The following is a 15,111-nucleotide window of genomic DNA, read 5'->3' as shown; positions in this document are numbered from 1 at the left end:
ACCCTCCTCGGAGAAAAAGAAAAGCCGTTGGACGGAGCTGGGCTCCCAATCAGGGCTGCAGATCAGCCCAGGTGTGCTGCAAGTCCAGCCAGGTTCTGGAAACCACTGCCAGGCTGTGGCAGAGCCTCGCTGCCAGCACTGTGCCCTTAACCAGCCTCCGAGGAGGTCTGATCAAGGGTGAGGAATCTTCCAGCAAGCCCCAGCGGGTGCTGGCAGGGGTCTCAGAAGCTCCAGCCAAGCACAGGGTCTCCCCCCAGCTCAAAGCCAAGGGTCTGCTTTGTTCCTCCCGGCGCCCACGCACACGTGTATGTCCTCTCACCCCCCCACGCGGGACTGTGGGGTAACATGCGGAGGGTTGGTAACGGCTCCTCCTCCGCCGGAACAGTGGGGGGGAGCTTGTGAGGCGGGCCGCCCCCCCGGCTGGCTTATCTTGGGGGCACACCTGGCCTGGCACGCACACAGAGCCCCACCGGCTGCTGTGCCAAAGCCTGCAGGTGCGCGGCTTTGGGGCTCCGCGGGACCTGCAGCCGGAGGCCGAGCCCACGGTCAGAGCTGGATGATGATGTGTCTCTCCCCACATAAATCAAGACAATTGTCTGGCTTCCCAGTGATAGCATAGGAGTCCTTTCCCGGCAGGCTTGTCTGGGGGATAGAGGCTCCACTCCCCTTCAAGGACACAGACCTCTGCGTGGCACTGAACAGCGGAGCAGAACCACAGACGCCAGCTGTCTTTCCTTGCGCATGCACGAGGGGTCAGGACAGAGCCATCTCCAAAGATGTCTTCGTGTGCACCAGGGCAACTCTGGTCACAGCTCCAGGTAAACTCAGTGTGGGCGCCAATGACCCCGAGATCTGTTCTCAGCAGCCTGGCTCCGCACAGAGACCCACACAGCACTCACGCAGCTGCCCACACCCACCCAGGATGCACAGCTGCCGGCTCTGCACCTTCCATCCCCCGCCTCAGGGCCGTCTAGGCTGCTAGGGAATCCCTGTCATGTCACAAAATGATTGTTTGGCCTGCTGAAGGCAAGTCAGGGAAAAACACGTCTTTTCACAGGGTTACAGCTATTCAGATTCGGGTCTGTGGGTTCGGCTTTGCCTGCTCGTCAGAACACATGCTCAATATGGCTGTCCCGGCCTGGCCCTCTGAGTGTGAGCGGGAGGCCCCACGGGAGCAGCCGGGCCGGCTCTGGGCAGAGCCACAGCCAGCTCACCCCTACACGTCAGCCCGGGGACACGGCTGCTGCGGCCCCGTTATTTGAGCATTTCAGGCTGTTTTCCACATAACTTTGGTTTGATTAAAACCCAAATGCATTTGGTGAACCACATTCCCCTTTAATTTTTCAGCAGATATTTATTTTAAGAGCAACATAAGCTATGCATTACTGATTTCCCCAGGGCTGCCTCCAAGCGGCCGCTGGGGCTGGGTCCCTGCTGGGTCCTGGGTTCTCCAGAGGACCCTGCTGAACACACCAGCTGCCCCCCCCCCCATGAAGAGTCCTCTGACTCAAGAAACCCATTTCCAGAGACCCACGCGGACGGCCACAGATGGCTGTGGTGCAGACGTGTTTCAGCCCCGAGCAGCACTGAATGTGTTGTTATAACGTATAACCCGTGATTTGCCAGTGGTTTTGGACTTGGAAAAACATGTTTTCTTCACTCTGACTGACAGAAAGCTCGCGTCTGATGGATGCACTCCCAGAGGCTCTCTGCTGGCGGGTCTGAGCCCTGCACCAACCCCAGGCGCCGGGCGTTTTCCGGGCTAACTACCCAAGATCTGCTGAGGCGAGAAAGAAAGGAGACAGCGCGCACACAGAACACCTTCAGGTGGGTGGGAGCTGCCTCCTAACGCAGGCAGTATGGTGTCACAGTGTCAGCTACCATCACTATACAAAAAAGAAAGACAAGGAGAAACGACAGCTTGAGTTGTGGTGTAGAGCTCCCAGGACAGGACGGTGGCTGAGGCCTCGGCGCTGGCTCAGGCTGCTCCCCGCATGGTCCGGAATCCCAGGGGAAGAGGAAGAGCGCCGGTCCCACCAGCCCCTCCGCGGCCTTGACCCCATGACCCAACAACCTCCCAAACCCCGCCTCTCCACGAGCTACCACACTCGGAGGGAAAGCCTTTAGTGCCAGGACCCGGGGAAGACATTCAACACCCAAGCCACAGCCATTACCTCTGACTGCCTGTGGGTCACATGGCAGCCCTCCCCCACTGCCCACACCTCTGTCCACCTCTGTCCACCTCTGTCCACCCTGCAGCCCTCCACCTCTGTCCACCCTGCAGCCCTCCACCTCTGTCCACCTCTGTCCACCCTGCAGCCCTCCACCTCTGTCCACCTCTGTCCACCTCTGTCCACCCTGCAGCCGTCCACCTCTGTCCACCTCTGTCCACCTCTGTCCACCCTGCAGCCCTCCACCTCTGTCCACCTCTGTCCACCTCTGTCCACCCTGCAGCCCTCCACCTCTGTCCACCTCTGTCCACCCTGCAGCCCTCCACCTCTGTCCACCCTGCAGCCCTCCACCTCTGTCCACCCTGCAGCCGTCCACCTCTGTCCACCCTGCAGCCCTCCACCTCTGTCCACCCTGCAGCCCTCCATCTGTCCACCTCTGTCCACCCTGCAGCCCTCCACCTCTGTCCACCCTGCAGCCCTCCACCTCTGTCCACCTCTGTCCACCCTGCAGCCATCCACCTCTGTCCACCCTGCAGCCCTCCACCTCTGTCCACCTCTGTCCACCCTGCAGCCCTCCACCTCTGTCCACCTCTGTCCACCCTGCAGCCCTCCACCTCTGTCCACCTCTGTCCACCCTGCAGCCCTCCACCTCTGTCCACCTCTGTCCATCCTGCAGCCCTCCACCTCTGTCCACCCTGCAGCCCTCCACCTCTGTCCACCTCTGTCCACCTCTGTCCACCCTGCAGCCTTCCACCTCTGTCCACCCTGCAGCCATCCACCTCTGTCCACCCTGCAGCCGTCCACCTCTGTCCACCCTGCAGCCCTCCACCTCTGTCCACCCTGCAGCCCTCCACCTCTGTCCACCCTGCAGCCCTCCACCTCTGTCCACCTCTGTCCACCCTGCAGCCCTCCACCTCTGTCCACCTCTGTCCACCCTGCAGCTCTCCACCTCTGTCCACCTCTGTCCACCCTGCAGCCCTCCACCTCTGTCCACCTCTGTCCACCCTGCAGCCCTCCACCTCTGTCCACCTCTGTCCACCCTGCAGCTCTCCACCTCTGTCCACCTCTGTCCACCCTGCAGCTCTCCACCTCTGTCCACCTCTGTGCACACTGCAGCCCTCCATCTCTGTCTGTGGGCTCTCACCATGTGAAGGACAGACCAGCAATCCCCAGGATGGCCTGAACTATTCCAGCATGGCTCAAAGGCCCACATCCAAATACCCTCCCCTCCAAGACTCAAGGGAAACACAGTTGTGAACCTTTGTAGAATTAAAATAGAAGTCACATGTGGCCAACATCAAGTGGCAGGAAAATCACCAAGGGAAGCCTCCTACTCCAAAAGGAGGGATGGGGAGATAGAGCAATACAGAAACCCAGCCGGGCACACAGGAACTGTAAGTCCCATGTGGTGCATCCTCGGCCCACCGGGGTTGGATGTGAGCTCCAAGGGCATGGGCCATGCTCGCTGGCTGGGCTGGGTGCAGCCCATGTGGTCTCTCTTGGGCTGGCTTTACCTGGTGAGAAGCTGCTGGTCCAGGGCAGCCTGGCTTCCCCCCAGCTCCCCATGAAGCTCCCTATGACAGCTCAGTGTCTCCATGATGCAATAGCTCTCATACCCAGAACCCTGCAAAACCAGGACCCATAGACAATGCCAGGTCTGCTGTCTGTGGACAGTGCCAGGTCTGCTGTCCATGGACAATGCCAATGTCTGCTGTCTGTGGACAATGCCAGGTCTGCTGTCTGTGGACAGTGCCAGGTCTGCTGTCTGTGGACAATGCCAACGTCTGCTGTCCGTGGACAATGCCAGGTCTGCTGTCCGTGGACAATGCCAGGTCTGCTGTCCGTGGACAATGCCAGGTCTGCTGTCTGTGGACAGTGCCAGGTCTGCTGTCCGTGGACAATGCCAGGTCTGCTGTCCGTGGACAATGCCAGGTCTGCTGTCTGTGGACAGTGCCAGGTCTGCTGTCCATGGACAATGCCAGGTCTGCTGTCCGTAGACAATGCCAGGTCTGCTGTCTGTGGACAGTGCCAGGTCTGCTGTCTGTGGACAATGCCAACGTCTGCTGTCCATGGACAATGCCAGGTCTGCTGTCCATGGACAATGCCAGGTCTGCTGTCCGTGGACAATGCCAGGTCTGCTGTCCGTGGACAGTGCCAGGTCTGCTGTCCGTGGACAATGCCAGGTCTGCTGTCCGTGGACAATGCCAGGTCTGCTGTCTGTGGACAGTGCCAGGTCTGCTGTCCATGGACAATGCCAGGTCTGCTGTCCATGGACAATGCCAGGTCTGCTGTCTGTGGACAATGCCAGGTCTGCTGTCTGTGGACAGTGCCAGGTCTGCTGTCCATGGACAATGCCAGGTCTGCTGTCCGTGGACAATGCCAGGTCTGCTGTCTGTGGACAGTGCCAGGTCAGCTGTCCATGGACAATGCCAGGTCTGCTGTCCGTGGACAATGCCAATGTCTGCTGTCCGTGGACAATGCCAATGTCTGCTGTCTGTGGACAATGCCAATGTCTGCTGTCCATGGACAATGCCAGGTCAGCTGTCTGTGGACAATGCCAATGTCTGCTGTCTGTGGACAATGCCAGGTCTGCTGTCCATGGACGATGCCAGGTCTGCTGTCCATGGACGATGCCAGGTCTGCTGTCCATGGACGATGCCAGGTCTGCTGTCCATGGACAATGCCAGGTCAGCTGTCTGTGGACAATGCCAATGTCTGCTGTCCATGGACAATGCCAATGTCTGCTGTCTGTGGACAATGCCAGGTCTGCTGTCTGTGGACAGTGCCAGGTCTGCTGTCCGTGGACAATGCCAATGTCTGCTGTCTGTGGACAATGCCAGGTCTGCTGTCTGTGGACAGTGCCAGGTCTGCTGTCTGTGGACAATGCCAGGTCTGCTGTCCATGGACAATGCCAGGTCAGCTGTCCATGGACAATGCCAACGTCTGCTGTCCATGGACAATGCCAGGTCAGCTGTCTGTGGACAATGCCAATGTCAGCTGTCTGTGGACAATGCCAACGTCTACTGTCTGTGGACAATGCCAACGTCTGCTGTCCATGGACAATGCCAATGTCTGCTGTCCAGAAAGCTGTACCTAGGCCCACTGGGGCCATGGCTGCAGTGACCTGGAAAATGTCACTAGCTGAATCCCAGGGTTGTGCTTGGTGGGGACCCAGCTATTCTTTCTCTGAAAAATTCTTCCTTCAGAAATCTTAGAAACAAGTGTGTCTGCTTCTCCATTTCAGCAAAAGATTGCAGTCTGATACATCTTTCCTATTGTTTCCATGCAAACAGCTTCTTTGTTTTTTTTTGTTTTCTTTTTTTTTTGGGTCCGGTCGTGGGGCCTGAACTCTGGGCCTGGGCGCTGTCCCTCAGCTCTTCAGCTCAAGGCTAGCGCTCTACCACTTGAGCCACAGCGCCACTTTTGGCTTTTTTCTTTTTGCTTATGTGGTGCTGAGGAATCTAACCCAGGGCCTCATGCATGCAAGGCAAGCACTCTACCACTGAGCCACCTTCCCAGCCCCAAACAGCTTCTTTGTATTGGCACTAGCAACAGCAGCTTCCTTGGCTGTAACTTTACACACATGTAACATGCATACACGCTCTTTTTCTGTTTGCACATTCCCCAGTTCTTTTTGCTCCTCTCTTGACTGCTAATTCTCACTGTCATTTGACTAAAAGCAGAGAGTAATACCCAAGGTGCTGCCTGAATGCTGTGTTACTATGACATTTTCTTCACAAAGTAATGGAAAGCTCCTCGCCTTTAAGCTTAATCACCCACAAAGTCTCAAGGCATGGACAAAATTCAGCCACGTTCTTGACCATGGTGTAATAGAGATGCCTCTCAGCACTTCGCAGTAGAGTCTTAATTTCTGTCTGAAATCACCAGCATGGCCTTTATTGCCAATTCTGCCAGCATTCTGGTCTTCTGAGGGCCAGCCATTAATCTCTGCTCGCAGCACTCTGGACTTTTTATAGTCTACTGACCCCAGTCTTGTAAATAAAAGTCTCCTCCCACTCCCCCATGTAGTCAGTTACAGTCCTGGCCCCGGTATCCTGTACCAGTCTGCTCTCGGACAATTCAAAACACCGGAGGTCATTCAGTTATGAAGGGAAAACACACAGTCAGCTCTGCCAGCTCCAGTCCAAGGTCAAAACACCGGAGGTCATTCAGTTATAAAGAGAAAATGCACGTAGAGTCAGCTTTGGACTCCAGTCCAACGTTGAGGAGACTCATCATTTGGGGCCTGAGGAGCTATGTGTGGCAGCCAATGGCTCAGCTCCTGGGCCAGAAAGCAGAGAACGGAGAGAGCTGAGTCTCACTACCCCTGGGACCAGTGGACACCGATGCCGCCCCCAGGAGTCCCCTGATGCAGGACTTTCTTGTGGTGGGGAAGACGCAGTGGAAACGCACTGGCTTGCCCATGGGGTGCGCAAGAGCTGCATGGGCAAGGCCGCCACTGCACCAAGTGGGGGGGGGAATGGCCAGCCTACCGCCACGGCCAGCGGGGGAATGGCCAGCCTACCGCCACGGCCAGCGGGGGAATGGCCAGCCTACCGCCACGGCCAGCGCTCTGGAGGCACAGAGTGGCATCTGTGGTCAGTGTGGGGTGAGGCGAGTAATCCCATGCTGAAACCGGAAGGATCTATGGTCACTGTGCCCTGCTTGTGTCAGTAGGTGACAGGCCCTCCGCAAAGCCAGGGTGCTCCGGGGACCTTTTCTCCCACTCTCCAGCCATGTGGTTCGGGGCAGAGCACAGAGCCACAGATAAGGACACCTACAAAACCAGGGGTGCAGAGCGCACCGAGGCTCCGCTGAGCTCGGCTTTTCCTGCAGAGGGCCGAGAAGGCTGGTCAGCAGCGGTGAGGCACCTGAGCCCCATGGCGGTGCCGGGAGGCCGCGTGCACGACCAAGGGCACACCTCACGCGGAAACTTCACGTTTGTCCTCTCAGACTGTCGGCTGAGGCAGGGGAAAGCACAGAAAATATCCACAAGAACAATCAGCTCTGACACAAGATGAGCCAGCCAGGGTTTCAAACACGAGCCCAGACCCAGTCCTGCTGGAGCGGGGGGCGTCGAGCGGCTGAGGGGAGGGGAAGAAGCTAAAAACCGTGCCGTGGGATGAGACGCTGGACTGGGTCTGTGGGAATGGCGTGGCATTCTTGCCGGTCACTTGTGGGCTGGGTCCTGCCGGGTCTTCATTTAGTCCCGTGCCCTCCCTGTGGCTCGGGATACCAGCTCCTTTAGAATTTTCTCTGGGGATTAAATGCATACCTCACTAAATCAACAGATTACTTAGCATCTCATGGTATGAAAATGCAGAACCAAAACAAACCAACACAAAACAACCCCCTAAAAGATCCTTTTCCTTAAACGCTGCCTCTAACCACGAGCATGCTCTAGGCCACCTCTGTGGGCACACTCTGGCTTTTGAATTGCAGCTACAGAAGGATGATAAATGTCAGCTTTTACGAGGCCCCGGGAAGAAGATATATTAGCTTGGATATTCTAAATTGTCCCGTGTGTGGACAGCATTAGGTCAGATGTTTGCAGGCATATAGAGAGCAGATTTTTAAAGATGGGAAACCATTCCTTGTTCTGCCCCAGCCCATGGACGCTTCCAGAGAGAGATGGGCTTGGAGTCCAGGTCTGGAATCCAGCCCTCGCGTCCACGTGGCACCCGGCACTGCGAGCAGTCAGTTCAGACTGAATCGCTGTGTTCACAGCCATGCCACTTGGCAGGGGACCAGCCTTGCGCTGAGGGCCCAGGCGGAGGCTGGGGGGAGGGGCTCTGAGGACCCAGAGTGGAGATGGGGGAGGGGGCTCTGAGGACCCAGAGTGGAGGTGGGGGAGGGGCTCTGAGGACCCAGAGTGGAGGTGGGGGAGGGGCTCAGGACCTAGAGTGGGGGTGGGGGAGGGGCTCAGGACCCAGAGTGGAGGTGGGGGAGGGGCTCAGGACCCAGAGTGGAGGTGGGGGAGGGGCTCAGGACCTAGAGTGGGGGTGGGGGAGGGGCTCAGGACCCAGAATGGAGGTGGGGGAGGGGCTCAGGACCCAGAGTGGAGGTGGGGGAGGGGCTCAGGACCTAGAGTAGAGATGGGGGAGGGGCTCAGGACCCAGAGTAGAAATGGGGGAGGGGCTCTGAGGACCCAGAGTGGAGGTGGGGGAGGGGCTCAGGACCTAGAGTAGAGATGGGGGAGGGGCTCAGGACCTAGAGTGGGGGTGGGGGAGGGAGGGGTGACAAGGACCAGCAAAGAGCCCGGCTGTGGTCGCATATCTCCCGTCACCAGCCTGGTGGGCCGCTGCTGTGTGCTCCACCGTGAGCCCCGCCGTGGCCGGCCAGGCCCAGACTTGAGCATTGTGACCCCGTTCTTCCTCTCCAGAAGCGGGAGTTCCCAGGGCCTCTGCCTGACTCTCACTCCGGGATGAGCGCCACGTCCCAACCTTCATGACTGTAGGAGAGACCTCCACGGGGCTCTACCATGACCCACTCCTAACTCATTTCCAGACTGGCGTTCCCCAGAGCTCACCTCTCCACCGCGTTTCCTTTGCAGAGGAAGATGATAAAAATAGGGGCTAATCCTGTAGGAAACTGACTGCCCGGTTCAGACATGCCACAGGTTTGCACAGAGGTGGTGGCTGCTGCACCAGGAGGCTCTCTACTCAGAGGACAGGTGTGTCAGCTCTGCCACGGGCACTGAGGCCTGACCTTGAGGTCAGGATGTCACCTCTGACCCGAGCAGCTATGTCAGATGCTAACTCCAGTTTCCTGGAAAAGTTATTGTTACCCAGGACCCTAAATGAGAAGAACAGAGGCAGCGTTATCTTCTTTGCTGCTGTCAGCCTCTGATGAAAAGAGTCTGCAGATACAACCTTTCTGGGTAAATAAGGCACCGTGCCGGAGGGAAATGAAGTCTTGCGGAGTAAGTCAACACAGGTGCTCCTTAATTGCTGAGAAGCAGGTGCTGGTTTGTTGTCTTTGCCTTTACAATCACCTTTTTGTTCAGCTCAGCTCAGATCTCCACACTCATGACAGCATGGATCAAGGAGGAAATGTCACCTGGCACTGGAGAGGGATTAAATTTCCTTATCAATAACGGCCTGCTGTGCCCAGTTGATCCTGGCCGTGGGCACCTGTAAGGCAATAAAGATTGTTGGGAACTGCGTCCAGCCTGGAGTCTGGAGACTCCCCTCGGCTCTCAGGGGAACAGTGCTCAGGGTCAGCCGCATGAGCCTCCCTGGCAGCAAACACCACTTCCAAGAGGCCTGGCCCCGAGGTGGCCAGGTCACAAAGTGAGCGCCACCGCAGAGAGTAGCGCTTTCGTCCCTATGCGGGTAGCACGCACCCCTGTCAGCCTCACAGCCCTCGAAGAGGAGACACGTGGCCACGTGGACGCGATGGGGAGAGACTCACCGCAGAGATGGAGACTGCAGACGCACCCTGAACGCGAGGCACCAGGCTTTGGGGAGGGGCCGGTCTTTGATCTGTGGTCCAGACCAGGCCTACTGCCATCCCAAGCCAGCATCCGGCCACAGCCCGGCTGCAGACCATTGTGACGTGGCCACAGGCCACGCCCTGCTCTTAATCCTCTGAGTGAGTGCACGTGTGTGTGGGGGGGTGTTTACTCAGATGTGCGAGTGAGGGCCTGGGTGCAGGAAGGGGCGGCTGCCTGAGAGTATGCCATCTTAACCTGATGGCAGCTGTGCAGCTCCCAGGGCCTGGGGGCTGGAATCTGGGCCGTCCTCCTGGAGACACAGGAGCCCCTGACAACGGGCTGCGGGGCCGGGGGAGGCTGACAGCGTCCCACACTTAAGACACGCCTAAATACGCACACATCCACATGTGTACCTGTGTGTGCACGTGTAGGTACAGAGATCTGTGACGTGTGCACGTGAACATACATGTGCAAGGAAGGAGCCGTGTGCCCGTGTTGTGCAGACATGGGAGCATCCATGTGTGGTGTGTATGGGTGTGCATGTCATGCACGTGTTCCTGAGTGTGCACAAGGATGTGGGTGAGCACATGGATGCGGTTACACAACGGTAGGTGTGCATGTGTGAGTGTGTGCACGTGTGTGGACTGACATGAACACGTGTGTGTGTGTGTGTGTGTGTGTGTGTGTGTGCCTTTGTCACCCAGAGACACTGCCCAATTTGACCTTGCTGGTTCTGGAACCTTCTTGGCCCTTTTCTGTAGCTCACGCCCTTATAGTGCTGACAAAGATTCCTCCCAGAGAGATCCACCCGCCCCACCCCGCCCACCCCCAGCAGATACAGGGGTCAGGTGGGTGATTCCCGTCCACTCCCAGGCCGGCCAGGGCCTCGGCCAGTACGAACCAAAGGTGCCCCCTGGTGGCACATTGTGGTTCTGCACACAGTTTGGCCGGGAACAACCTGGCTCACGGTGGTGGACAGATTCGAGGCCCCACGTCCACACAGGTATCTACCTGAATTTTGTCCGGTATGGGGAACTGAACCCAAGGCCTTACGCATGCCAGGAAGGTGCTCGGGAACATGAGCCAGGCCCGCAGTCCTGTGCACTTCACGAAGGGCCGGCCTGCCCACGGCCCTGGCTCTCCTTCCTCTTCTCTCCAGGCTCACTCACTAACTTTGCCTAGGCCGGCACTGAACTCGAGACCCACCTGCCCCCACCTCCCAGGGAACGGGGATTTACACGTGTGCCGCCACACCCAGCCTCCCAGCATGCTGAGGCGGCTCTGGCTCCGTGGGCTGCATCTCTACTGGGGAGCACAGCAGGAAACTCCTGGGCCACCATAGTGCCACAATTCAAAGGCAGAGTGTTTCCCAGGAGCAGCCCAGTGACTCCAGACCGCTCAGTGCGCCTCGCTGCCTTGTCCTGGACGAACATATAACAACCACAGAACTGTACAAACCGCACACTATGTTTCTCTGCGTAGCTGGGAACTGTGGCCACGCAGATAGGTGCCGACACAATCCGGGGCGGGAGGAAAGCAGCAGCACCCCGCGGAGCCTGCTGCACACCTTCAAGCCAGCTTGCCGGGCTCATAACAACCCAGAGCAGTTCAACCAGGGGCCTCTTCCTCGGCAGGACGAGGCCTCCACAGCACCCTCCACCATGCCACACGGCACCCGAACACACCGCACCGTACCGCACCACACACCGCACTGCACCACACACCACACTGTACCGTACCGCACCACACACCACACACCACACTGCACCGCATCACACACCGCACCGCACCACACACCACACCGTACCGTACCGCACCACACCATACCACACCACACTGTACCGTACCGCACCACACACCACACCACACTGTGCCATACCGCACTGCACCATACCGCACCACACCACATCACACTAGACCACACTGTACCACACCACACCATACCACACCACACCACACACCACACCGTACCGCACCACACCGCACCGTACCGCACCACACCATACCACACCACACTGTACCGTACCGCACCACACACCACACCACACTGTGCCATACCGCACTGCACCATACCGCACCACACCACATCACACTAGACCACACTGTACCACACCACACCATACCACACCACACCACACATCACACTGTACCATACCACACCACACACTGCACCACACCACACACCACACTGTACCGTACTGCACCACACCATACCACACCACACTGTACCGTACTGCACCACACCATACCACACCACACTGTACCGTACTGCACCACACACCACACCACACTGTGCCATACCGCACTACACCGTACCGCACCACACCACACCGTACCGTACCGCACCACACCATACCATACCACACTGCACCGTACCGCACCACACACCGCACTGCACCACACACCACACTGTACTGTACCGCACCACATACCACACACCACACTGCACCGCATCACACACCGCACCGCACCACACACCATACCGTACCGCACCACACCGCACCATACCGCACCACACCATACCACACCACACTGCACCATACCACACCACACACCACACCACACCACACACCACAGTGCACCGCATCACACACCGCACCGCACCACACACCATATCGTACCGCACCACACCGCACCGTACCGCACCACACCATACCACACCACACTGCACCATACCGCACCACACACCACACCACACCACACACCACACTGCACCGCATCACACACCGCACCGCACCACACACCATACCGTACCGCACCACACCGCACCGTACCGCACCACACCATACCACACCACACTGCACCATACCGCACCACACACCACACTGTACCATACCGCACCACACACCACACCACACTGTGCCATACCGCATTGCACCATACCGCACCATACCACACTGTACCGTACCGCACCACACCACACCACACTAGACCACACTGTACCACACCACACCACACATCACACTGTACCGTACCACACCACACACTGCACCACACCACACACCACACTGTACCGTACTGCACCACACCATACCACACCACACTGTAACGTACCACACCACACACCACACTGTACCGTACTGCACCACACCATACCACACCACACTGTACCATACTGCACCACACACTGCACCACACTGTGCCATACCGCACCGTACTACACCATACCACACCACACACCACACCACACCACACGCCATACCACACCACACACCACACTGTACCGTACTGCACCACACACCACACCGCACTGTACCGTACCACATACCGCACCACACACCACACCACACTGTACTGCACCACACCATACCACACCACACCACACACGAGCAAGAGCATGTGGATGGAGGGGCTCACTCCAGCAGGAGCATGTGGATGGAGAGGCTCACTCCAGCAGGAGCATGTGGATGGACGGGGTCACTCCAGCAGGAGCATGTGGATGGAGAGGCTCACACCAGCAGGAGCATGTGCATGGACAGGCTCACACCAGCAGGAGCATGTGGATGGAGAGGCTCACTCCAGCAGGAGCATGTGCATGGACAAGCTCACAGCAGCAGGAGCATGTGGATGGACAGGCTTACTCCAGCAGGAGCATGTGGATGGAGAGGCTCACACCAGCAGGAGCATGTGGATGGACGGGCTCACACCAGCAGGAGCATGTGGATGGAGAGGCTCACACCAGCAGGAGCATGTGGATGGAGAGGCTCACACCAGCAGGAGCATGTGCATGGACAAGCTCACACCAGCAGGAGCATGTGGATGGACGGGCTTACTCCAGCAGGAGCATGTGGATGGAGAGGCTCACACCAGCAGGAGCATGTGGATGGACGCGCTCACTCCAGCAGGAGCATGTGGATGGACGCGCTCACTCCAGCAGGAGCATGTGGATGGAGAGGCTCACACCAGCAGGAGCATGTGGATGGAGAGGCTCACACCAGCAGGAGCATGTGGATGGACAGGCTCACTCCAGCAGGAGCATGTGGATGGACGCGCTCACACCAGCAGGAGCATGTGGATGGATGGGCTTACTCCAGCAGGAGCATGTGCATGGAGAGGCTCACACCAGCAGGAGCATGTGGATGGAGAGGCTCACACCAGCAGGAGCGTGGGGATGGAGAGGCTCACTCCAGCAGGAGCATGTGGATGGACGGGCTCACTCCAGCAGGAGCATGTGGATGGACGCGCTCACACCAGCAGGAGCATGTGGATGGACGGGCTTACTCCAGCAGGAGCATGTGCATGGACGGGCTCACACCAGCAGGAGCATGTGGATGGACAAGCTCATACCAGCAGGAGCATGTGGATGGAGAGGCTCACACCAGCAGAGTGTGTGGATGGAGAGGCTCACACCAGCAGGAGCATGTGGATGGACGGGGTCACTCCAGCAGGACCATGTGGATGGACGCGCTCACTCCAGCAGGAGCATGTGGATGGAGAGGCTCACTCCAGCAGGAGCATGTGGATGGACGGGGTCACTCCAGCAGGAGCATGTGGATGGACGCGCTCACACCAGCAGGAGCATGTGGATGGAGAGGCTCACTCCAGCAGGAGCATGTGCATGGAGAGGCTCACACCAGCAGGAGCATGTGGATGGACGGGCTCACTCCAGCAGGAGCATGTGGATGGAGAGGCTCACACCAGCAGGAGCGTGGGGATGGAGAGGCTCACACCAGCAGGAGCATGTGGATGGACGCGCTCACTCCAGCAGGAGCATGTGGATGGACGCACTCACACCAGCAGGAGCATGTGGATGGACGGGCTCACACCAGCAGGAGCATGTGGATGGACAAGCTCATACCAGCAGGAGCATGTGGATGGAGAGGCTCACTCCAGCAGGAGCATGTGGATGGACGGGCTCACACCAGCAGGAGCATGTGGATGGACGGGCTCACTCCAGCAGGAGCATGTGGATGGACGCGCTCACTCCAGCAGGAGCTGGCCACGGTGCTGCCATGGGATATCTACCCAGGGAGAGCGTATGTACCACACATACCACGGGGCTCTGCGCACGTCCAAGCCATGGCAGTGGTTCTGAGCGCTCGGCTCTGCCCTCAAATCCCCAGTGGGTCCACACACAGGGGCAGGAAGGGGCTTCAGCCCGATACCCCAAGGAGCCTGGGAGGTGGGGAAACGCTGGAGGAGCCGCGGCCGGCCGGGGTGAGGTGTGCTCCGGCCCTTTGCAAACGCCATGTGGCGCCTCCGCCTCCTCCCAACAGAGCTCCAGCTCGAGTGTCCGCTCTCCCTGGAGTCCCAGACAGCTGAGCCAGGGGCACCTTCTCTCCTCAGAACGTCTCTCTCCCCGCCCCAGTGTGACCCAGCCAGGCGGAGGAGGCTCTGCGGACGAGGCTGCCTCCAGGAAAGGCGCCCACAGGAGACGACCCCATTGCAATGGATCCAGGACCCTTTGAGGGAGCTTTGCTAGCTCTCCTTGGCCATCCGGTGCTGGAGGCCAATGAGGAAGAGGCGCTGGAAGCCCGCTGGAAGAAATCAGGAGAGGGCCCCCAC

Source organism: Dipodomys spectabilis, unplaced genomic scaffold, assembly GCF_019054845.1.
Source record: "Dipodomys spectabilis isolate Male_0828 unplaced genomic scaffold, ASM1905484v1 ptg000702l, whole genome shotgun sequence".
Lineage (NCBI taxonomy): Eukaryota > Metazoa > Chordata > Mammalia > Rodentia > Heteromyidae > Dipodomys > Dipodomys spectabilis.
This window is presented reverse-complemented; position numbering follows the sequence as displayed.